The 25,263-nt window shown below is 39.6% G+C and overlaps 1 protein-coding gene and 1 non-coding gene across 5 annotated transcripts in view; one reads left to right on the top strand and one right to left on the bottom strand.

The window, feature by feature from the left end:
* CHRNA5 (cholinergic receptor nicotinic alpha 5 subunit) overlaps positions 1 to 25,263 on the top strand; it is a 62,347-nt gene that overhangs the window by 13,026 nt on the left and 24,058 nt on the right. The window lies entirely within an intron of this gene.
* On the bottom strand, positions 11,489 to 11,581 carry LOC114236637 (small nucleolar RNA SNORD116). Its single transcript, XR_003622533.1, has one exon. It is a non-coding gene; the product is annotated as a small nucleolar RNA SNORD116 (small nucleolar RNA).

Raw genomic sequence — 25,263 nt, forward strand, 5'->3', positions numbered from 1 at the left:
GTTTAAGAAACTTGTAGCCTATCTGAGGAGTGTGACTACTTGAGAATTATTTTTTTCATTGAGTTTGGTATTTTCCCCCTTTCCTTTTTTGTACTCTCCCTTTCCCATCTCCCTCCTTCCCTAACCCACATCAATATCCTCCCATATAACCCTTGTTAATTACCCTTGTTGATTTAGTATGCAAAATGCCATAATTTTCCTCAGGCGTATATAATTATATAGGTAGATGGATATAGACAGATTTTAATAATTGATTATTTTACAAAAGTAGGATTACATTATAGTCTCTTTTCTATCCCTTTTTTCCCTTTAACAATACCTCATGAAAATCCTGAAGCCTTTTGCTGTGTTTTGTTCAGTTCAAGTTTTTATTTGATGCAACTTATTACAAACTCCTTGTTTTGTTGTTGAAATTTCAGATGCCATCTCTCTGGGTGATAGTTTCAATTGTAGTTTTTTTTTAATAATTAAAAACTTTAATGGTGGTTTAAAAAATACATAGCATAAAATTTACCACCTTAACCATTTTTAAGTTCAGTAGTATTAAGTATATTCACATTGTTGTGCAACAGATCACCAGAACTTTTTCATCTTGCAGAGCTGAAGCTCTATGCCCATTGAACAACCTTCCATTTCCTTCTTCCCCCAGGCCTGGGAAACCACATTCTACTTTCTGTTTCTGTGAGTTTGACTACTTTATATACCTAATGTAAGTGGAATCATGCAGTATTTGTCTTTTTGTGACCAGCCTATTTCACTCAGCATAATGTCCTCAAGGTTCACCCATGTTGTAGCCTGTATCAGAATTTCCTTCCTTTTTAAGGCTCAATAATATTCCATTCTGTGTATATATCACATTTTGTTTATCCATTCATCTATAGATGGACATTTGTGTTGCTTATACCTCTTGTAAATAAAGCTGCTATGTACATGGGTATGCTAATATATCCTTTAAAATCCTGACTTCAGGGGCTTCCCTGGTGGCGCAGTGGTTGAGAATCTGCCTGCCACTGCAGGGGACACAGGTTCGAGCCCTGGTCTGGGAAGATCCCACATGCCGCAGAGCAACTAGGCCCGTGAGCCACAACTACTGAGCCTGCGCGTCTGGAGCCTGTGCTCCGCAACAAGAGAGGCCGCGATAGCGAGAGGCCCGTGCACCGCGATGAAGAGTGGCCCCCACTCGCCGCAACTAGAGAAAGCCCTCGCACAGAAATGAAGACCCAACACAGCCAAAAATAAATTAATTAATTAAATAAAAAAAAAATCCTGATTTCAGTTCTTTGGGAAATATACTCAGAATTGGAATTTGTGGATCATATGTAATTCTATTTTTAATTTTTTGAGGAACTGCCATATTGTTTTCCACAGCAGCTGTACCATTTTATATTCCTACCAATGCTGTACAAGGGTTCTAACTTCTCTACATCCTTGCCAGCACTTGCTATTTTCTATTTCTTTAATAGTAGCCATCTTACTGGGTTTTAGGTGATATCTTGTGATTTTTCTTTTAAAGATGGTGTAGCTATCTTTTTTTTTTTTTTTTTTGGCTGTGTTGGGTCTTCATTGCTGCACACGGGCTTTCTCTAGTTGCGGCGAGCAGGGGCCACTCTTCGTTGCAGTGCACAGGCTTCTCATTGCGGTGTCTTCTCTTGTTGCAGAGCATGGGCTTTAGGCGCGTGGGCTTCAGTAGTTGCAGCATGCAGGCTCAGTAGTTACAGCACACGGACCCTAGAGTCCGCAGGCTTCAGTAGTTGTGGCACATGGGCTTAGTTGCTCCATGGCATGTTGGATCTTCCCGGACCAGGGATCAAACCCGTGTCCCCTGCATTGGCAGGCAGATTCTTAACCACTGCGCCACCAGGGAAGTCCCCATTTTGTGATTTTTGATTTACGTTTCTTTAATGATTAGTGATGTTGAACATCTTTTCATATGCTTGTAAGTCATTTTAATGTCATCTTTGGAGAAATGTGTATTCAAGTCCTTGGCCAATTGTTTAATTGGGTTATTTGGCGGTTTTGTTCTTGTTGAGTTGTAGGAGTTCTTTATGTATTCTGGATATTATCTCCTTATCAGATATATGATTTGCAAATATTTTGTCCCTTTCCAAAGGTTGATTGCAAAGAGACCGTTTCGTATTATTATTATTTTTAACATCTTTATTGGAGTATAATTGCTTTACAATGGTGTGTTAGTTTCTGCTTTATAACAAAGTGAATCAGCTATACATATACATACATCCCCATATCTCCTCCCTCTTGCGTCTCCCTCCCACCTTCCTCCCTATCCCACCCCTCTAGGTGGTCACAAAGCACTGAGCTGATCTCCCTGTGCTATGTGGCTGCTTCCCACTAGCTAGCTATTTTACATTCGGTAGTGTATATATGCACATGCCACTCTCTCACTTCGTCCCAGCTTACCCTTCCCCTTCCCTGTGTCCTCAAGTCCATTCTCTATGTCTGCGTCTTTATTCCTGTCCTGCCCCTAGGTTCTTCAGAACCATTTTCTTTTCCTTTTTTTTTTTTTAGATTCCATATATATGTGTTAGCATACATTATTTGTTTTTCTCTTTCTGACTTACTTCACTCTGTATGACAGACTCTAGGTCCACCCACCTCACTACAAATAACCCAGTTTCGTTTCTTTTTATGGCTGAGTAATATTCCATTGTATATATGTGCCACATCGTCTTTATCCATTCATATGTCAATGGACAGTTAGGTTGCTTCCATGTCCTGGCTACTGTAAATAGAGCTGCAATGAACACTGTGGTATATGACTCTTTTTGAATTATGGTTTTCTCATGGTATATGCCCAGTAGTGGGATTGCTGGGTTGTATGGTAGTTCTATTTTTAGTTTTTTAAGGAACCTCCATACTGTTCTCCATAGTGGCTGTATCAATTTACTTCCCACCAACAGTGCAAGAGGGTTCCCTTTTCTCCACACCCTCTCCAGCATTTATTGTTTGTAGATTTTTTGATGATGGCCATTCTGACTGGTATGAGGTGATACCTCATTGTAGTTTTGATTTGCATTTCTCTCATGATTAGTGATGTTGAGCATCCTTTCATGTGTTTGTTGGCAATCTGTATATCTTCTTTGGAGAAATGTCTATTTAGGTCTTCTGTCCATTTTTGGATTGAGTTGTTTGTTTGTTTGTTTTTAATTTTATTTATTTATTTATTTATGGCTGTGTTGGGTCTTCGTTTCTGTGCGAGGGCCTTCTCCAGTTGCGGCAAGTGGGGGCCGCTCTTCATCGCAGTGCGCTGGCCTCTCACTATCGCGGCCTCTCTTGTTGCGGAGCACAGGCTCCAGACGCGCAGGCTCAGTAATTGTGGCTCACGGGCCCAGCTGCTCCGCGGCATGCGGGATCCTCCCAGACCAGGGCTCGAACCCGTGTGCCCTGCATTGGCCGGCATATTCTCAGCCACTGTGCCACCAGGGAAGCCCGAGTTGTTTGTTTTATTGATATTGAGCTGCATGAGCTGCTTGTAAATTTTGGAGATAAATCCTTTGTCAGTTGCTTCATTTACAAATATTTTCTCCCATTCTGAGGGTTGTCTTTCTGTCTTGTTTATGGTTTCCCTTGCTGTGCAAAAGCTTTGAAGTTTCATTAGGTTGCATTTGTTTATTTTTGTTTTATTTCTGTCTCTCTAGGAGGTAGGTCAAAAAGGATCTTGCTGTGATTTATGTCATAGAATGTTCTGCCTATTTTTTCCTCTAAGAGTTTTATACTGTCTGGCCTTACATTTAGGTCTTTAATCCATTTTAAGTTTATTTTTGTGTGTGGTGTTAGGGAGTGTTCTTATTTCATTCTTTTACATGTAGTTGTCCAGTTTTCCTAGCACCACTTATTGAAGAGGCTGTCTTTTCTCCACTGTATATTCTTGCCTCCTTTATCAAAAATAAGGTTACCATATGTGCGTGGGTTTATCTCTGGGCTTTCTATCCTGTTCCATTGATCTATATTTCTGTTTTTGTGCCAGTATCATACTGTCTTGATTACTGTAGCTTTGTAGTATAGTCTGAAGTCCAGGAGCCTGATTCCTCCAGCTCCATTTTTCTTTCTCAAGATTGCTTTGGCTATTCGGGGTCTTTTGTGTTTCCATACAAATTGTGAAATTTTTTGTTCTAGTTCTGTGAAAAATGCCAGTGGTAGTTTGATAGGGATTGCATTGACTCTGTAGATTGCTTTGGGTAGTATAGTCATTTTCACATTATTGATTCTTCCAATCCAAGAACATGGTATATCTCTCCATCTGTTGGTATCATTTTTAATTTCTTTCATTAGTGTCTTATAGTTTTCTGCATACAGGTCTTTTGTCTCCTTAGGTAGGTTTATTCCTAGGTATTTTATTCTTTTTGTTGCAGTGGTAAATGGGACTGTTTCCTTAATTTCTCTTCCAGATTTTTCATTATTATTGTATAGGAATGCAAGAGATTTCTGTGCATTAATTTTGTATCCTGCTACTTTACCAAATTCATTGATTAGCTCTAGTAGTTTTCTGGTGCCATCTTTAGGATTCTCTATGTATAGTATCATGTCATCTGCAAACAGTGACAGCTTTACTTCTTTTCCGATTTGGATTCCTTTTATTTCTCTTTCTTCTCTGATTGCTGTGGCTAAAACTTCCAAAACTATGTAGAATAATAGTGGTGAGAGTGGCAACCTTGTCTTGTTCCTGATCTTAGTGGAAATGGTTTCAGTTTTTCACCCTTGAGAACGATGTTGGCTGTGGGTTTGTCATATATGGCCTTTATTATGTTGAGGTAAGTTCCCTCTATGCCAACTTTCTTTTTTTTTCTTTTTTTTTTTTTAATTTATTGACCATTTATTAATATTATGTGCCAGGCACTGGCCTAGGTGATGGGGATATGTAGGGGAATAAAACAGAATATGGTCTCTGCCTTTTTGGAGCCTTTAGTTGGTAGAGGATAATTTATAGCAAAATAAACAGAAGCTTTGGTAAGTGGCTATCCTTTTCAATACGGTAGCCACTAACCACATGTGGCTATTTAAAATAAAATTTTGGGGAGCTCCCTGGTGGTCCAGTGGCTAGGACTCTGTGCTTTCACTGCTGAGGGCACGGGTTCAATCCCTGGGTATGGAACTAAGATCCTGCAAGCCGTGTGGCGAGGCCAAAAAATAATAAAATAAAATAAAATTTTAAATTCAGTTCCTCAATCACACTAGTCACATTTTAAGGCTCAATAGCTACATGTGGCTAGAGGCTACCGCATTAGTGCAGATATGAAACATTTCCATCGTCACAGAAAGTTCTGTTGGACAGTACTGTGATCGTGATAAAATAGGGATAGAGGTAAAATGAGGCAGAGGTGGTCAGAAGTCTTAGATCCTCCTTGCCCTTGCAGTCTCCCACCAGGACCTGGCCCTTGCCTAACTGGACCGCACTTTCCTTCCCTCTGTAGCCATCTGGCAATTCAGGTCCACCCTCCAAGGCCCACCTCAGCTACCACCTACTCAGTGATGATTTTTATGCCAACTTTCTAGAAGGTTTTTATCATAAACAGGTGTTGAATTTTGCCAAAAGATGTTTCTGCATCTATTGAGATGATATCGTTTTTCTCCTTCAATTTGTTAATATGGTGTATCACATTGATTGATTTCCGTATATTGAAGAATCCTTGCATTCCTTGGATAAACCCCACTTGATCATGGTGTATGATCCTTTTACTGTGCTGTTGGATTCTGTTTGCTAGTATTTTGTTGAGGATTTTTGCATCCGTGTTCATCAGTGATATTGGCCTATAGTTTTCTTTCTTTGTGACATCTTTGTCTGGTTTTGGTATCTGGTTTTGGTAGCCTCGTAGTACGAGATTGGGAGTGTTCCTCCCTCTGCTATATTTTGGAAGAGTTTCAGAAGGATAGGTGTTAGCTATTCTATAAATGTTTGATAGAATTCGCCTGTGAAGCCATCTGGTCCTAGGCTTTGGTTTGTTGGAAGATTTTTAATCACAGTCTCAATTTCAGTGCTTGTGATTGGTCTGTTTATATCTTGTATTTTTTCCTGGTTCAGTCTCGGAAGGTTGTGCTTTTCTAAGAATTTGTCCATTTCTTCCTGGTTGTCCATTTTATTGGCATATAGTTGCTTGTAGTAATCTCTCATGATCCTTTGTATTTCTGCGGTGTCTGTTGTTACTTATCCTTTTTCATTTCTAAATCTATTGATTTGAGTCTTCTCCCCTTTTTTCTTGATGAGGCTGGCTAATGGTTTATCAAATTTGTTTATCTTCTCAAAGAACCAGCTTTTATCTTTATTGATCTTTGCTATTGTTTCCTTCATTTCTTTTTCATTTATTTCTGATCTGATCTTTATGATTTCTTTCCTTCTGCTAGCTTTGGGTTTTTTTTGTTCTTCTTTCTCTAATTGCTTTAGGTGTAAGGTTAGGTTGTTTATTTGAGATGTTTCTTGTTTCTTGAGGTAGGATTGTATTGCTATAAACTTCCCTCTTAGAACTGCTTTTGCTGCATTCCCTAGGTTTTGGGTCGTTGTGTTTTTGTTTGTTTGTTTGTTTGTTTAACATCTTTATTGGAGTATAATTGCTTTACAACGGTGTGTTAGTTTCTGCTTTATAACAAAGTGAATCAGTTATACATATACATATGTTCCCATATCTCTTCCCTCTTGCATCTCCCTCCCTCCCACCCTCCCTATCCCACCCCAGGGTCGTTGTGTTTTAATTGTCATTTGTTTCTAGTATTTATTGATTTCCTCTTTGATTTCCCCAGTGATCTCTTGGTTATTTAGTAGTGTATTGTTTAGCCTCCATGTGTTTGTATTTTTTACAGATTTTTTCCTGTAATTGATATCTAGTCTCATAGCATTGTGGTCAGAAAAGATACTTGATACAATTTCAATTTTCTTAAATTTACCAAGGCTTGATTTGTGACCCAAGATATGATCTATCCTGGAGAATGTTCCATGAGCACTTAAGAAGCAAGTGTATTCTGTTGTTCTTGGACAGAATGTCCTATAAATATCAATTCAGTCCATCTTGTTTAATGTATCATTTAAAAAGGTTGTGTTTCCTTATTTATTTTCATTTTGGATGATCTGTCCATTGCTGAAAGTGGGGTGTTAAAGTCCCCTACTATGATTGTGCTACTGTTGATTTCCCCTTTTATGGCTGTTAGCATCTGCCTTATGTATTGAGGTGCTCCTGTGTTGGGTGCATAAATATTTACAATTGTTATATCTTCTTCTTGGATTGATCCCATGATCACTATGTACTGTCCTTCTTTGTCTCTTATAATAGTCTTTATTTTAAAGTCTACTTTGTCTGATATGAGAATTGCTACTCCAGCTTTCTTTTGATTTCCATCTGCATGGAATATCTTTTTCCGTCCCCTCACTTTCAGTCTGTATGTGTCCCTAGGTCTGAAGTGGGTCTCTTGTAGAGAACATATATATGGGTGTTGTTTTGTATCCATTCAGCAAGCCTGTGTCTTTTGGTTGGAGCATTTAATCCATTTACATTTAAGGTAGTTATCGATATGTATGTTCCTATTACCATTTTCTTAACTGTTTTGGGTTTGTCATTGTAGATCTTCTCCTTCTCTTGTGTTTCCTGCCTAGAGAAGTTCCTTTGGCATTTGTTGTAAAGCTGGTTTGGTGGTGCTGAATTCTCTCAGCTTTTGCTTGTCTGTAAAGGTTTTAATTTCTCCATTGAATCTGAATGAGATCCTTGCTGGGTAGAGTAATCTTGGTTGTAGGTTTTTCTCCTTCATCACTTTAAATATGTCCTGCCACTCCCTTCTGGCTTGCAGAGTTTCTGCTGAAAGATCAGCTGTTAACCTTATGGGGATTCCCTTGTATGTATTTGTTGTTTTTCCCTTGCTACTTTTAATATTTTTTCTTTGTATTTAATTTTTGATAGTTTGATTAATATGTGTCTTGGCATGTTTGTCCTTGGATTTATCCTGTATGGGACTCTCTGGGCTTCCTGGACTTGACTGACTCTTTCCCTTCCCATATTAGGGAAGTTTTCAACTATAATCTCTTCAAATATTTTCTCAGTCCCTTTCTTTTTCTCTTCTTCTTCTGGGACCCCTATAATTTAAATGTTGGTGCATTTAATGTTGTCCCAGAGGTCTCTGAGACTGTCCTCAATTCTTTTCATTCTTTTTTCTTTATTCTGCTCTGTGGTAGTTATTTCCACTATTTTATCTTCCAGGTCCCTTATCCATTCCTCTGACTCAGTTATTCTGCTATTGATTCCTTCTAGAGAATTTTAAATTTCATTTATTGTGTTGTTCATCATTGTTTGTTTGCTCTTTAGTTCTTCTAGGTCCTTGTTAAACGTTTCTTGTATTTTCTCCATTCTATTTCCAAGATTTTGGATCATCTTTACTATCATTACTCTGAATTCTTTTTCAGGTAGACTGCCTATTTCCTCTTCATTTGTTTGGTCTGGTGGGTTTTTACCTTGCTCCTCCATCTGCTGTGTGTTTCTCTGTCTTCTCATTTTGCTTAACTTAACTGTGTTTGGAGTCTCCTTTCTGCAAGCTGCAGGTTCATAGTTCCCGTTGTTTTTGGTGTCTGCCCGCAGTGGCTAAGGTTGGTTCAGTGGGTTGTGTAGGCTTCCTGGTGGAGGGGACTGGTGCCTGTGTTCTGGTGGATGAGGCTGGATCTTGTCTTTCTCGTGGGCAGGACCACGTCCCTTGGTGTGTTTTGGGGTGTCTGTGACCTTATTATGGTTTTAGGCAGCCTCTCTGCTAATGGGTGGGGTTGTGTTCCTGTCTTGCTAGTTGTTTGGCTTGAGGTGTCCAGCACTGTAGCTTGCTGGTTGTTGAGTGGAGCTGGGTCTTAGCCTTGAGATGGAGATCTCCGGGAGAGCATTTGCTGTTTGATATTACGTGGAGCCAGGAGGTCTCTGGTCAACCAGTGTCCTGAACTCAGCTCTCCCACCTCAGAGGCACAGGCCTGACACCCCACCGGAGCACCAAGATTCTGTCAGCCAGATGGCTCAGAAGAAAAGGGAGAAAAAAAGAAAGAAAGAAAAAATAAAGTTATTAAAATAAAATTTTTTTAAAATATTAAAAAAATTAAAAAATAATAAAAAAATAAAGAAGAGAGCAACCAAACCAAAAAACAAATCCACCAACGATAACAAGTGCTAAAAAATATACTAAAAAAAGACAAAAAAAACCCCCAAAGCAGACAGAACCCTAGGACAAATGATAAAAGCAAAGCTATACAGACAAAATCACACAAAGAAGCATACACATACACACTCACAAAAAGAGAAAAAGGAAAAAAATATATATATTAAAAAAAGGAAGCAAGTAACCAAATCAATAAACAAATCTACCAATGATAATAAACTCTAAATATTAAACTATGATAAACATATAACCAGAAACAAATTAGATGCAGAAAGCAAACGCCAAGTCTACAGTTGCTCCCAACATCCACCACCTCAATTTTGGGATGATTCGTTGTCTATTCAGGTATTCCACAGATGCAGGGTACATCAGGTTGATTGTGGAGATTTAATCTGCTGCTCCTGAGGCTGCTGGGAGAAATTTCCCTTTCTCTTCTTTGTTTTCACAGGTCCTGGGGTTCAGCTTTGGATTTCGCCCTGCCTCTGCATTTAGGTCAACTGAGGTCATCTATTCTTCACTCAGACAGGACGGGGTTAAAGTAGCAGCTGATTAGGGGGCTGTGGCTCGCTCAGGCCAGGGGAAGAGAGGGGTACAGAATGCGGGGCGAGCCTGCGGCGGTAGAGGCCGGCGTAACGTTGCAACAGCCTGAGGTGCGCTGTGTGTTCTCCTGGGGAAGTTGTCCCTGGATCATGGGACCCTGGCAGTGGTGGGCTGCACAGGCTCCTGGGATGGGAGGTGTGGATAGTGACCTGTGCTTGCACACAGGCTTCTTGGTAGCTGCAGCAGCAGACTTAGCACTTCATGCCCGTCTCGTGTCTGCGCTGATAGACGTGGCTCGCGCCTGTCTCTGGAGCTCATTTAGGCGGTGCTCTGAATCTCTTCTCCTCGTGCACCCCGAAACAATGGTCTCTTGCCTCTTAGGCAGTTCCAGACTTTTTCCTGGACTCCCGCCTGGCTAGCTGTGGTGCACTAGCCCCCTTCAGGCTGTGTTCACGCAGCCAACCCCAGTCCTCTCCCTGGGATCTGAACTCCAAAGCCGGAGCCTCAGCTCCCAGCCCCCACCTGCTCCGGTGGGTGAGCAGACAAGGCTCTCAGGCTGGTGAGTGCTGGTTGGCATCGATCCTCTGTGCGGGAATCTCTCCACATTGCCCTCCGCACCCCTGTTGCCGTGCTCTCCTCCGTGGCTCCGAAGCTTCCTCCCCCGCCCACCCACCATCCCCGCCCGCGAAGGGGCTTCCTAGTGTGTAGAAACCTTTCCTCCTTCACAGCTCCCTCCCAGATGTGCAGGTCCTGTCCCTATTCTTTTGCCTCTGCTTTTTCTTTTTCCTTTTGCCCTACCCAGGTACGTGGGGAGTTTCTTGCTTTTGGGGAAGTCTGAGGTCTTCTGCCAGCATTCAGTAGGTGTTCTGTAGGAGTTGTTCCACATGTAGATGTATTTCTGATGTATTTGTGGGGAGGAACGTGATCTCCATGTCTTAGCCCTCTGCCATCTTGAAGGTCTCCTCGTATTATTTTTGCTAACACCCTTTTGAAACTAAAAAGCAACTATATGAATCCTGTGAATTAATTTATAAGTAGAGATGTTGAACAGTTTTGGAAATATATGCATCTTATAAATCAAAGCCTATTTAGCAAGTAGGTTAATTTTTTTTAACATCTTTATTGGAGTATGATTGCTTTACATTGTTGTGTTTGTTTCTGTTGTATAACAGTGTGAATCAGCTATACATATACATACATCCCCATATCCCCTCCCTCCCACCCTCCCTATCCCACCCCTCTAGGTGGTCACAAAGCACTGAGCTGATCTCTCTGTGCTATGTGGCTGCTTCCCACTAGCTATCTATTTTACATTTGGTAGTGTATATATGTCCATGCCACCTTCTCACTTCGTCCCAGCTTACCCTTCCCCCTCCCCCTGTCCTCAAGTCCATTCTCTGTGTCTGTGTCTTTATTCCTGTCCTGCCCCTAGGTTCTTCAGAACCATTTTCTTAGATTCCATATATATGTGTTAGCATATGATATTTGTTTTTCTCTTTCTGACTTACTTCACTGTGTATGACAGACTCTAGGGCCATCCCCATCACTACAAATAACTCAGTTTCGATTCTTTTTATGGCTGAGTAATATTCCATTGTATATATGTGCCACATCTTTATCCATTCCTCTGTCGATGGACACTTAGGTTGCTTCCATGTCCTGGCTGTTGTAAATAGTGCTGCAAAGAACATTGTGTTACATGACAAGCAGGTTAATATTGTATTAGATAAATTGTTGTTTTATGGCAGGTATTAACGCATTCACAGTGTTTCAGTTCAACTGTGAATTGTTGTTTTTATTATTTTTTTTATTTTTATTTTTTGGACCTCAGTTTCGATGAGGAGACGGTAGAGCGTTCTCACTCATTTTGTTCAGATTTTCCAAGGAATGCATACAAGGGAGTCATCATCGATCCGAGCACGTGCTGGGACGCTGCAGAACCCGACAGGGCAGGCCACGTGGTTCCGCGGAGGAGCCAGTGACTCCAGAGTACTCCAAGAGCCTGGGGAATCCACAGCCCCCAGGCCACTCAGCAAGAGGAACAGTCAATCCACTCTTGCAGCCACTGGGCCCGTCCGAGGAAACCCTAATATCCAATGGCACATCTTGGGGTGGCTGAAGGCCTACTGTCCTGTGGTATCCACAGCCACGCTCGGCACCCTGGGCCCGCCTCACTTCTTCCAGGTCTCCCTACCACCTCCAGTCCTCAGACCACGTGAAGGTCTTCTTGTCTTTGCCGATGGCCAGCCTTGCCCAGCAAGTGCACCTGAGAAGTGGACAGAAATCACGCAGGCTTCAGAGTTGGACCCGGGTCCTCAGAGGACACGATTCATGCAAACATTTACCTGGGCGTGAGCCCTGCACCTGCTTCCCAAGTACCTCTATCACTTAGGAGAACTGAATGCATGTCTGACAGCACAACTGCAGGAAGGTAGGCACGTAGGTGGGCCCGCGTGTGAGGGGGTGTATGTGTGTGCGCATGTGTGCGTGTGTCTGTGATTGCGCGCAAGGACGTGCTTGCGGGTTTCTGTGTGTGCCTCTGTATCTGGGTCTGGGTCTCTGTGTGTCCCTTTGCTCCTCTGCAGAGCTTCGAACAGTAAAAGCCACACCTTATACGCAGAGCCCTGGCCTCGCACCCTCTCACTAAATGGAGAAAGACCCCAGCCGCCTTCAAGAGGCCGCATGCGAACTTTGACCCCAATGGGCTGTTGAAATAGGCCACAGGCTCCCACTCTCCAGCAGCCCTGCCTTCTGACCAAAGCACATAGACTTGAGGAACCGGCCTCCCAGCCGTGGGTGTAACATCTATGTGAACCTGGAGACCCTGCCAGCTACTAGCACATCTGATGTGCACTTGGGGCCACTCTCAGCGTTTCCGGGAACAAGGGAACCTCCCATGGGCAGGCTGACTCCACCCTGCAGCTGGCTACAGGCAAGATGCAGCCTGTCTTCCTCTCAAGGGGCCAAAGGAATTCAGCCCAGGTGCCACTTCAGACCAACTAGGCCAGATCACCTTCCGGGGACCCGCAGGGACGCCGACCACGGGAAGCAGTGGTCTTCAGCAACCATGACCCAGGGTCAAACCCCATGGCGGAAACTAGGCCACCTTCCCGGTCACGTTCCGGCCAGCTCCCCAGCCGGCAAGATTTGCGGCCCTGACCCCCGAGGAAACGCTCAAACGCTCAACAGCCTTGTCCCACGTGCCCTCCTCCTGCCCGCCGGGCGACTCGACCCGACTGAAAGCCACAGACGCCATGCGAACACGTGGACACTGAGCACCAGGGAAGACAGACAGCAAGCATGTCCGCTTTGATGACGGCGACCCCACCCCATGCATCCTGGCACCTCTCCTCCGACACAGCGACACTACTGAGGACCTCACAGAGATCCAAGGCGCTGTCCCCGAGGACCACAGACAGACTTCAAATGGAAGACCTCTGCCACGCGAGGGGACCTGGAACCCTGAAAGGGAGCAAGTGGCTGACCACGGCAGCCGTGAATTGTTGTTTTTACATGGCACAGTATTGTTTTTCAAACCTAGCTCAGTTTCTATGCATAGCTTCCCTGAACTGTACAAAGACTTCATTCAGTGACCTGTGGAGAACAAAAATATTTATTTTTGTCCCAATGAATTGAGACTGCTTGTACACTTTTGGAGAAATATGTTAATTTATAAAGATTTTGTATATACTTGTTTAGAAAATTGATTACATCCTTTGATGCACAGAAGTTTTTAAGTTAGATATAGTCTCATTTGTCTATTTTTGTTTGTATTGCTTGTGCTTTTGGTGTCATTTCCAAGAAATCATTGCCAAATCCAGTATCATGAAGCTTTTCCCCTATGTTTTCTTCTTGGAGTTTTATGGTTTTGGGTCTTAAATTTAGGTCTTTAATCCATTTTTAGCTGATTTTTGTATATGGTGTTTTGTAAGCATCCAACTTAATTCTTTTGCATGTGGCTAATCAGTTTTCCCAACACTATTTGTTGAAGAAACTGTCCTTTCCCACATTGAGTGGTCCTGGCACCTTTGTCCTGTAAGCCTTTTAATGACTTCATAATATGTCATGTAATGGATATGTTATACTCTCATTGTTTGTTTTGTTTCCAGATTTTTGCTACAGTGTTTACTGTGGTAAACATTCTTGTGCATATGTCCTTATGTACTGGTGCTTTTATTGCTGTGGGAGTTAGGTGTGGGGTTGCTGAATCAAGGGAATATATACTTTTATTTTTTTGATAAATTTTGCAAGATTAAAATATTACAAGATTACTTTTCCAAAAGGCAGTAACACTTTACATTTCTATCACCAGTGTTTGAGAGCAGCAGGATTCTTCTTCTATCCTAGGACCATTAGTATCAGGAAGGCCTCTCCCAGGGGAGGGATCACATATATGACTAAGAAAAATAAAGATGTTTCTCTATATGGTTATATATGTTAGTGCTTAACATTTAAATGCATGAAGAGTCCCCTATTCTCATTTTCCATAACCTCAAGAAGCCTACTGAGTAAGAGGAAAGAGGATTGATCTGGGTTGCAATTAGAGTTCTGTGATTAACTGGCACTTAACCTATAAAGGTGGAATCACTTGATGTGGAAAAACCATGGACTTGGGTGACAAACCTGGCTTCAAAGCCTTGTGACAAGTCAGCTTCCCAGCCTTTTGCTTTATGATCCTGGGCAAATGACAACCTCTCAGAACTTTAGTCTCTTCACTTATAAAGGATGTTTGCACATTTGCTGTTGACACTTTAAAAATGTGCTGTTGACACTTTAAAAATGTGCTGTTGAGGTTTACAAAGAAAAAAAATGTGCAGTTGATATTTGTATTACTCAAATGCTGGCTTAGTCCATTTGGGCTGCTATAGCAAAATGCCACACACTGAGTAGCTTATACGCAACAGGAATTTATTTCTCACACTTCTGGGGGCTGGAAGTCTGAGATCAGTGTGGTTGGATGAGGGCCCTCTTCCAGGTCTCAGACTTCTTGTTGTGTCCTTTTATGGCAGAATGTGCTAGGGAGCTCTCTGGAGCCTTTTTATAAGGCCCTAGCCCTGTTCATGAGGATTCCACCCTCATGACTTAAGCACCTCCCAAAGGCCCTACCTACCAATACCATAACCTTTGGAGGTTAGGATTTCAACATGAATTTTGGGAAGAAACAAACATTCAGACCATTCAAGTACCATAATCTATTATTAAAATAGTTATCAAAATAGACTATTAAAGGCAAAACCATGGAGACAGTAAAAAATTCAGTGATTGCCGGGGGTTGAAGGGGGAGAGATGAATAGGCAGAGCACAGAGAATTTTTAGGGCAGTGAAAATACTGTAGGATGCCGTAATGATGGGTTCATGCCATCATACATTTGTCCAAACCCATAGAATATATAACATCAAGAGGCAATTGTAATGTAAACTATAGATTTTGGTGATAATGATGTATCAGTGTGGGTTCATCAGTTGCAAGGAATGTTCTGCTCTGGTGGGGATGTTGATAATGGGGGAGGCTATGCATGTGGAGGGGGCAGTGCATATAAAAATCTCTGTACCTTCCCCTCAGATTTGCTATGAACCTCAAACTGCTCTAAAAGGTATTATTTTTTTTTAATTGTTTATGATCACCATAGTAAGTCTGGTTAACATCCGCCACCATACACAGTTACAAATTTTTTTTTGTGATGAGAACTTTCAAGCTTCACTCTCTTAGCAACTTTCAAATATGTAACATGGTTTTATTAACTACAGTCACCATGCTGTACATTACGTCCCCATGACTTATTTTATAACGGGAATTTTTTACGTTTTGAGCCCCTTCACCCATTTCTCACACCCCCCACTCCCTGTTCCTCTGTATCTATGGACTGGGTTTTTTTTTGTTTTTCCTTTTTTTTTTTTTTAAAGATTCCACATATAAGTGAGATCATATAGTATTTGTCTTTCTCTGTCTGACTTATTTCACTTAGCATAATGCCCTCAAGGTCCATCCATGTTGTCGCAAATGGCAGGATTTCCTTCTTTTTGATGGTTGAATAACATTCCATTGTGTGTGTGTGTGTGTGTGTGTGTGTGTGTGTATATCACATTTTCTTTATTCATCCATTGGTGGACACTGAGGTTGTTTCCATATCTTGGCTATTGTAAGTAATGCTGCAATGAACATGGGTTACATATATCTTTTTGAGTTAGTGTTTTTGTTTTCTTTGGGGTAAAGCCCCTGAAGTAGAATTGCTGGATCATATGATAGTTATATTTTTGATTTTTTGAGGAACCTCCATACTGTTTTCCATAGTGGCTGCACTGATTTACATTCCCACCAATAGTGCACAAGGGTTCCCTTTTCTCTACATCCTCACCAGTGCTTCTCAGTACATTTTCATGTACTTGTTGGCCAGCTGTATGTCTTCTTTGTAAAAGTGTCTATTCAGATCCTCTGCCCATTTTTTAATTGGATTGTTTGAGGGGTTTTTTTGCCATTGAATTGTATGTGTTCTTTATATATTTTGGATATTAACCCCTTCTCAGGTGTATGATTTGCAAATAATTTCTCCCATTCTGTAGGTTGCCTTTTCATTTTGTTGGTAGTTTTCTTTGCTTTGTAGAAGCTTTTTAGTTTGATGTAGTTCCACTTGTTTATTTTCGCTTTTGTTGGCTTTGCTCTTGGTGTCAAATCCAAAGAATCATCACCAAGACCAATGTCAAGGAGCTTACTGACTATGTTTTCCTCTAGTTTTATGGTTTCAGGTCTTATGTTCAAGTCTAATCCATTTTGGGTTAATTTTTGTGTATGGTGTAAGACAGTGGTCCAGTTTCTTTCTTTTGCATGTGTCTGTCCAGTTTCCCCAGGACCATTTGTTGAAGAGGCTGTCCTTTCCCCATTGTGTATATCTATCTATCTATATACATTTTTAAAATTGAAGTATAGTTGACTTACAATATTATATTAGTTTCAGGTGTACAATGTACTGATTCAATATTTTTATAGATTACACACCATATAAAGGTATTGACTATGTTCCCTGTGCAGCATATTACATCCCTGTGACTTATTCATTTTATAACCCATTGTATATTCTTGGCTCCTTTATCATAAATCAGTTGACCATATATGTGTAGGTTTATTTATGGGATCTCTAGTCTGTTCCATTGATCTATGTGTCTGTTTGTATGACAATACCATACTGTTTGATTGTTATAGCTTTGTAATGTAGTTTGAAACCAGGGACCGTGATCCCATCAGCTTTGTTCTTTCTCAAGATTGTTTTGGCTATTTGGAGTCTTTGGTGTTTCCATACAAATTTTAGGATTGTGTATTCTATTTCTGTGAAAAATGCCATTGGAATTTTGATAGAGATTGTATTGAATCTGTACATTGCTTTGGGCAGTGTGGACATTTTAACAATACTAATTCTTCTAATCCATGAGCATAGTATATCTCTCCCTTTATTTGTGTCTTCTTCAATTTCTTTCATCAGTGTCTTACAGCTTTCATTCTACAGGTTTGTCACCTCCTTGGTTAAATTTATTCCTAGGTATCTTTTTCTTTTTGATGCAACTGCAAATGGGATTGTTTTCTTAACTTCTCTTTCTGATAGTTTGTTATTAGTGTATACAAAAGCAACAGATTTTTGTATATTCATTTTGTATCCTGCAACTTTAAACTGAATTCCTTTATTCTAAAAGTTATTTGATGGAGTCTTTAGGGTTTTCTCTCTGTATAATATCATGTCATCTGCAAACAGTGACAGTTTTACTTCTTCCTCTGCTATTTGGATGCCTTTTATCTCTTTTTCTTGCTTAATTGCTCTTGCTAGGATTTCCAATACTATGTTGAATAAAAGTGGTGAGAATGGGCATCCTTGTCTTGTTCCTGATCTTAGAAGAAAAGCTTTCAGCTTTTCAACATTGAGTATGATGTTAGCTATGGACTTGTTGTATATGGCCTTTATTATGTTGAGGTATGTACCCTCTATATCTGCTTTGTTGAGAGTTTTTAATCACAAATGGATGCCGAATTTTGTCAAATGCTTTTCTGCATCTATTGAGATGACCATATGATTTTTTTAATATAAATCTGATTCTTTTTTTAAAATTAATTAATTAAATAATTAATTTTTGGCTGTGTTGGGTGTCCGTTTCTGTGCACAGGCTTTCTCTAGTTGCGGCGAGCGGGGGCCACTCTTCATCGTGGTGCGCAGGCCTCTCACTGTCACGGCCTCTCTTGTTGCAGAGCACAGGCTCCAGACGTGCAGGCTCAGTAGTTGTGGCTCACGGGCTTTGTTGCTCCACAGCATGTGGGATCTTCCCAGACCAGGGCTCAAACCCGTGTCCCCTGCATTGGCAAGCAGACTCTCAACCACTGCGCCACCAGGGAAGCCCGACCATATGATTTTTGTGAATTTAATTTAATTTGACTTTTTTATTCAGCAGGTTCTTATTAGTTATCTATTTTATACATATTAGTGTATATATGTCAATCCCAATCTCCCAGTTCATCCCACCAGCACCCCCCAACACCCTGCTTTCCCCTCTTGGTGTCCATACGTTTGTTCTCTCCATCTGTGTCAACCATATGATTTTTTTTTTTTTTAATGCTATTCTTGTCTGCTTACATTCTTTTTTTTTTATGTATGTATGTATGTATGTATGTATGGCTGTGTTGGGTCTTCGTTTCTGTGCGAGGGCTTCCTCTAGTTGTGGCAAGCGGGGGCCACTCTTCATCGCGGTGCGCGGGCCTCTCACCATCGCGGCCTCTCTTGTTGTGGAGCACGGGCTCCAGACGCGCAGGCTCAGTAATTGTGGCTCACGGGCCCAGTTGCTCCGCGGCATGTGGGATCTTCCCAGACCAAGGCTCGAACCCGTGTCCCCTGCATTGGCAGGCAGATTCTCAACCACTGCGCCACCAGGGAAGCCCAACCATATGATTTTTATCCTTCATTTTGTTAATGTGTATCACACTGATTGACTTCTGGTTATTGAATCATCCTTGCATCCCTTGAATAAATCCCGCTTGACCATAGTGTATGATTGTTTAAATGTATTGTTAAATTTGGTTTGCTAATATCTTGTTGAGGATTTTTGCATCTATGTTCATCAGGGATATTAGTCTGTTATTTTCTTGTGGTATCCTTGTCTGATTTTGGTATCAGGGTAGTGTTTGCCTTGTAAAATGAGTTTGGAAATGTTCCTTCCTATTTTTTGGAAGCGTTTGAGAAGGACTGGTATTAATTCTTCTTTAAATGTTTGGTAGAATTCACCAGTGAAGTGCTTGTTTTGTCCTGGACTTTTGTTTGTTGGGAGGAACAAAGTCTTAATTTTTAAAAAATAGGCTATTCCTGGGAAAGTTATAAAACATCAAAAAGAAATAAGGAAAATAAATGCAGTGGCATTGCACATTAAGTTTTATGTTTATTAAGAAAACTTATGGGGTAATTGTTCAAATAGGTTTTCTGAAGGTTATACCTATACTGTTTGTTATATTTTCTCAATTCTGATTTACTATTATATTTGTACATCTATTTCTCAGTCATTAGTCATAAAGAGGTTCTCTTTTAATAACAGCTTTATTGAGATACAATTCACATACCATATAATTCATCTATTTAAAGTGTATAATTCAGTGGATTTTACTATATTCAGATGCAGCCGTCACCACAGTTGATTTTAGAACATTTTCATATCCCCCGCAAAGCACCCTCTCTCTAGGCAATCAAAAATCTGCTTTCTGTTTCTATAGATTTGCCTATTCTGGATATTTCATGTAAATGGAATCATATAATATGTGGTCTTTTGTGACTGGCTTCTTTTATTAGCATAATGTTTTCAAGGTTCATCTAGGTTCTAGCATGCATCAGTAATTCATTCATTTTTATGTCCAAATAATATTCCATTAGAAATACTATGTTTTATCCATTTATCATTTGCTGGGCATTTGCGTTGTTTCTACTTTTTGGCTATTATGAATAATGCTGCTATGAACATTCATATACAAGTTTTTGTATGGACGTCGGTTTTCATTTCTCATGAGTATATACCTAGGAGTGGAATTGCTAGGTCTATGGTCACCCTTTAACTTTTTAGGAACTGCCAGACTGTTTTCCAAAGCAACAGTACCATTTTACATCCCCACTAGCAGTGTATGAGGGTCCCAATTTCTCCATATTTTTACCAACACTCGTTATTATCTGTTATTTATTATAGCCATCTTAGTGGGTTTGATGTGGTATATCATGGTTTTGATTTGCATCTTCCTGATGGCTAAAGGTTTTGAACATTTTTTCATGTACTTGTTGGCCTTTCTTCTTTTAGATAACTTACCTATTTTTAAATTGGGTTGATTAGGTTGTTGGGGCTTTTATTATACAAGTCCCTTGTCAGATGTATGATTTGCAAAAACTTTCTCCTGGTTCCCTCTTTTTTTTTTTAATTTAGTTTTATTTATTTATTTATACAGCAAGTTCTTATTAGTTATCCATTTTATGCATATTAGTGTATATATGTCAATCCCAATTTCCCAATTCATCACACCACCACCCACCCCCACCACTTTCCCCCCTTGGTGTCCATACGTTTGTTCACTACATCTGTGTCTCAATTTCTGCCGTGCAAACTGGTTCATCTGTACCATTTTTCTAGATTCCACATACATGTGTTAGTATACAATATTTGTTTTTCTCTTTCTGACTTACTTCACTCTGTATGACAGTCTCTAGATCCATCCACGGCTCTACAAATGACTCAATTTCGTTCCTTTTTATGGCTGAGTAATATTCCATTGTATATATGTACCACCTCTTCTTTAACCGTTCATCTGTTGATGGGCATTTAGGTTACTTCCATGTCCTGGCTATTGTAAATAGTGCTGCAATGAACATTGGGGTGCATGTGTCTTTTTGAATTATGGTTTTCTCTGGGTATATGCCCAGTAGTGGGATTGCTGGGTCATATGGTAATTCTATTTTTAGTTTTTTAAGGAACCTCCATACTGTTCTCCATAGTGGCTGTATGAATTTACATTCCCACCAACAGTGAAAGAGGGTTCCCTTTTCTCCACACCCTCTCCAGCATTTGTTGTTTGTAGATTTTCTGATGATGCACATTCTAACTGGTGTGAGATGATACCTCATTGTAGTTTTGATTTGCATTTCTCTAATAATTAGTGATGTTGAGCAGCTTTTCATGTGCTTCTTGGCCATCTGTATGTCTTCTTTGGAGAAATGTCTATTTAGGTCTTCTGCCCATTTTTGGATTGGGTTGTTCGTTTTTTTAATATAGAGCTGCATGAGCTGTTTATATATTTTGGAGATTAATTGTTTGTCCGTTGATTCGTTTGCAAATATTTTCTCCCATTCTGAGGGTTGTCTTTTCATCTTGTTTGCAGTTCCCTTTGCTGTGCAAAAGCTTTTAAGTTTCATTAGATCCCACTTGTTTATTTTTGGTTTTATTTCCATTACTCTAGGAGGTGGATCAAAAAAGATCTTGCTGTGATTTATGCCAAAGAGTGTTCTTCCTATGTTTTCCTCTAAGAGTTTTATAGTGTCCGGTCTTACATTTAGGTCTCAAATCCATTTTGAGTTTATTTTTGTGTATGGTGTTAGGGAGTGTTCTAATTTCATTCTTTTACATGTAGCTGTCCAGTTTTCCCAGCACCACTTATTGAAGAGACTTTCTTTTCTCCATTGTATATCCTTGCCTCCTTTGTCATAGATTAGTTGACCATGGGTGCGTGGGTTTATCTCTGGGCTTTCTTTCCTGTTCTATTGATCTATATTTCTGTTTTTGTGCCAGTACCATATTGTCTTGATTACTGTAGCATTGTAGTATAGTCTGAAGTCCAGGAGCCTGATTCCTCCAGCTCCATTTTTCTTTCTCAAGATTGCTTTGGCTATGCGGGATCTTTTGTGTTTCCATACAAATTGTGAAATTTTTTGTTCTAGTTCTGTGAAAAATGCCACTGGTCGTTTGATAGGGATTGCATTGACTCTGTAGATTGCTTTGGGTAGTATAGTCATTTTCACATTATTGATTCTTCCAATCCAAGAACATGGTATATCTCTCCATCTGTTTGTATCATTTTTAATTTCTTTCATCAGTGTCTTATAGTTTTCTGCATACAGGTCTTTTGTCTCCCTAGGTAGGTTTATTCCTAGGTATTTTATTCTTTTTGTTGCAGTGGTAAATGGGAGTGTTTCCTTAATTTCTCTTTCAGATTTCTCATCATTAGTGTATAGGAATGCAAGAGGATTTCTGTGCATTAATTTTGTATCTTGCAACTTTACCAAATTCATTGATTAGCTCTAGTAGTTTTCTGGTGGCATATTTTTTTTTTTTTTTTTTTTTACTATGTCATAATATTGACATTCAGTCCAGTAATCCTCCACTGTAACAGCTCCTTTACTTTGCAGTGAAAATTGATTTGTATATTCTTTTCCTCTGAGTCCTTGTGGGATTTTTTTTTTTAATTCAGACAGAAAGTCACAAAAATTATACTCATCCTCATCAGTTCACTCAGTCCCATGTAATTAATTTCTTTTTTTTCATCTTGATCTTTTGTTAGCAGTTTTATGAGTTCATCAGTTTTTCATTAGAGTTCTGAAAATGCTTATTCATTCAGTTCAGCAGTACAGTCAGTTACCAGAAACCTGTACTTGTCAGAGTCTTTTCCATGAATTTCTTGAAGATGAAACTCTTTTATAGGAACATATTTGCAAAATCATCAGAGTACACCCAGAACTGTCTGTAAATGACAAAAGACTTAAAAATGACCATGGTTAAAGATTTGATGAAAGTTCATAATAATGCAGTTGACAAGAAAATTAGTTATTTCTGAGATATACATTTTAAAGTAATAACTAGGATTATTACTTATAACATTATACCAGAACATATAAGATTTTTAGAAGTTTCCTGTAATGTCTGAAACATTTATATTAACATATTTCCATACATATTTCCATACAAATACAAATATAAGATTTTTAGAAATTTCATGTAATGTCTGAAACATTTATATTAACATATTTTCATACATATTTCCATACAAATACAAGATTTTTAGAAATTTCATGTAATGTCTGAAACATTTATATTAACATATTTCCATACATATTTCCATACAAATACAAATATAAGATTTTTAGAAATTTCATGTAATGTCTGAAACATTTATATTAACATATTTCCATAAAAATAACCCAATGAAAGTTTAGTATTAGTTGTTTTGTTTGTTTTTTTATACTGCAGGTTCTTATTAGGCATCAGTTTTATACACATCAGTGTATACATGTCAATCCCAATCGCCCAATTCAGCACATCACCATCCCCACCTCATCGCAGTTTTCCCCCCTTGGTGTCCATATGTCCATTCTCTACATCTGTGTCTCAACTTCTGCCCTGCAAACTGGCTCATCTGTACCATTTTTCTACGTTCCACATACATGCATTAACATACGATATTTGTTTTTCTCTTTCTGACTTACTTCACTCTGTATGACAGTCTCTAGATCCATCCACTTCTCAACAAATGACTCAATTTCGTTCCTTTTTATGGCTGAATAATATTCCATCGTATATATGTACCACAACTTCTTTATCCATTCGTCTGTTGATGGGCATTTAGGTTGCTTCCATGACCTGGCTATTGTAAATAGTGCTGCAATGAACATTCGGGTGCACGTGTCTTTTTGAATTACGGTTTTCTCTGGGTATATGCCCAGTAGTGGGATTGCTGGGTCATATGGTAATTCTATTTTTAGTTTTTTAAGGAACCTCCATATTGTTCTCCATAGTGGCTGTATCAATTTACATTCCCACCAACAGTGCAAGAGGGTTCCCTTTTCTCCACACCCTCTCCAGCATTTGTTGTTTGTAGATTTTCTGATGATGCCCATTCTAACAGGAGTGAGGTGATACCTCATTGTAGTTTTGATTTGCATTTCTCTAATAATTAGTGATGTTGAGCATCTTTTCATGTGCTTCGTGGCCGTCTGTATGTCTTCTTTGGAGAAATGTCTATTTAGGTCTTCTGCCCATTTTTGGATTGGGGTGTTTGTTTCTTTGATATTGAGCTGAATGAGCTGTTTATATATTTTGGAGATTAATCCTTTGTCCGTTGATTCATTTGCAAATATTTTCTCCCATTCTGAGGGTTGTCTTTTCGTCTTGTTTATGGTTTCCTTTGCTGTGCAAAAGCTTTGAAGTTTCATTAGGTCCCACTTGTTTATTTTTGTTTTTATTTCCATTACTCTAGGAGGTGGATCGAAAAAGATCTTGCTGTGATTTATGTCAAAGAGTGTTCTTCCTATGTTTTCCTCTAAGAGTTTTATAGTGTCCAGTCTTATATTTAGGTCTCTAATCCATTTTGAGTTTATTTTTGTGTATGGTGTTAGGGAGTATTCTAATTTCATTCTTTTACATGTGGCTGTCCAGTTTTCCCAGCACCACTTATTGAAGAGACTGTCTTTTCTCCATTGTATATCTTTGCCTCCTTTGTCATAGATTAGTTGACCATAGGTGCGTGGGTTAATCTCTGGGCTTTCTATCTTGTTCCATTGATCTATGTTTCTGTTTTTGTGCCAGTACCATATTGTCTTGATTACTGTAGCTTTGTAGTATAGTCTGAAGTCAGGGAGTCTGATTCCTCCAGCTCCATTTTTTTGCCTCAAGACTGCTTTGGCTATTCGGGGTCTTTTGTGTCTCCATACAAATTTTAAGATGATTTGTTCTAGCTCCGTAAAAAATGCCATTGGTAATTTGATAGGGATTGCATTGAATCTGTAGATTGCTTTGGGTAGTATACTCATTTTCACAATGTTGATTCTTCCAATCCAAGAACATGGTATATCTCTCCATCTGTTGGTATCATCTTTAATTTCTTTCATCAGTGTCTTATAGTTTTCTGCATACAGGTCTTTTGCCTCCCTAGGTAGGTTTATTCCTAGGTATTTTATTCTTTTTGTTGCAATGGTAAATGGGAGTGTTTCCATAATTTCTCTTTCAGATTTTTCATCATTAGTGTATAGGAATGCAAGAGATTTCTGTGCATTAATTTTGTAACCTGCAACTTTACCATATTCATTAATTAGCTCTAGCAGTTTTCTGGTGGCAGTTTTAGGATTCTCTATGTATAGTATCATGTCATCCGCAAACAGTGACAGTTTTACTTCTTCTTTTCCAATTTGTATTCCTTTTATTTCTTTTTCTTCTCTGATTGCCGTGGCTAGGACTTCCAGAACTATGTTGAATAATAGTGGTGAGAGTGGACATCCTTGTCTCGTTCCTGATCTTAGAGGAAATGCTTTCAGTTTTTCACCATTGAGAATGATGTTTGCTGTGGGTTTGTCATATATGGCCTTTATTATGTTGAGGTAGGTTCCCTCTATGCCCACTTTCTGGAGAGTTTTTATCATAAATGGGTGTTGAATTTTGTCAAAAGCTTTTTCTGCATCTATTGAGATGATCATATGGTTTTTATTCTTCAATTTGTTAATACGGTGTATCACATTGATTGATTTGCGTATATTGAAGAATCCTTGCATCCCTGGGATAAATCCCACTTGATCGTGGTGTATGATCCTTTTAATGTGTTGTTGGATTCTG

This window comes from Balaenoptera acutorostrata, chromosome 3 (assembly GCF_949987535.1).
Source record: "Balaenoptera acutorostrata chromosome 3, mBalAcu1.1, whole genome shotgun sequence".
Taxonomy (NCBI): domain Eukaryota; kingdom Metazoa; phylum Chordata; class Mammalia; order Artiodactyla; family Balaenopteridae; genus Balaenoptera; species Balaenoptera acutorostrata.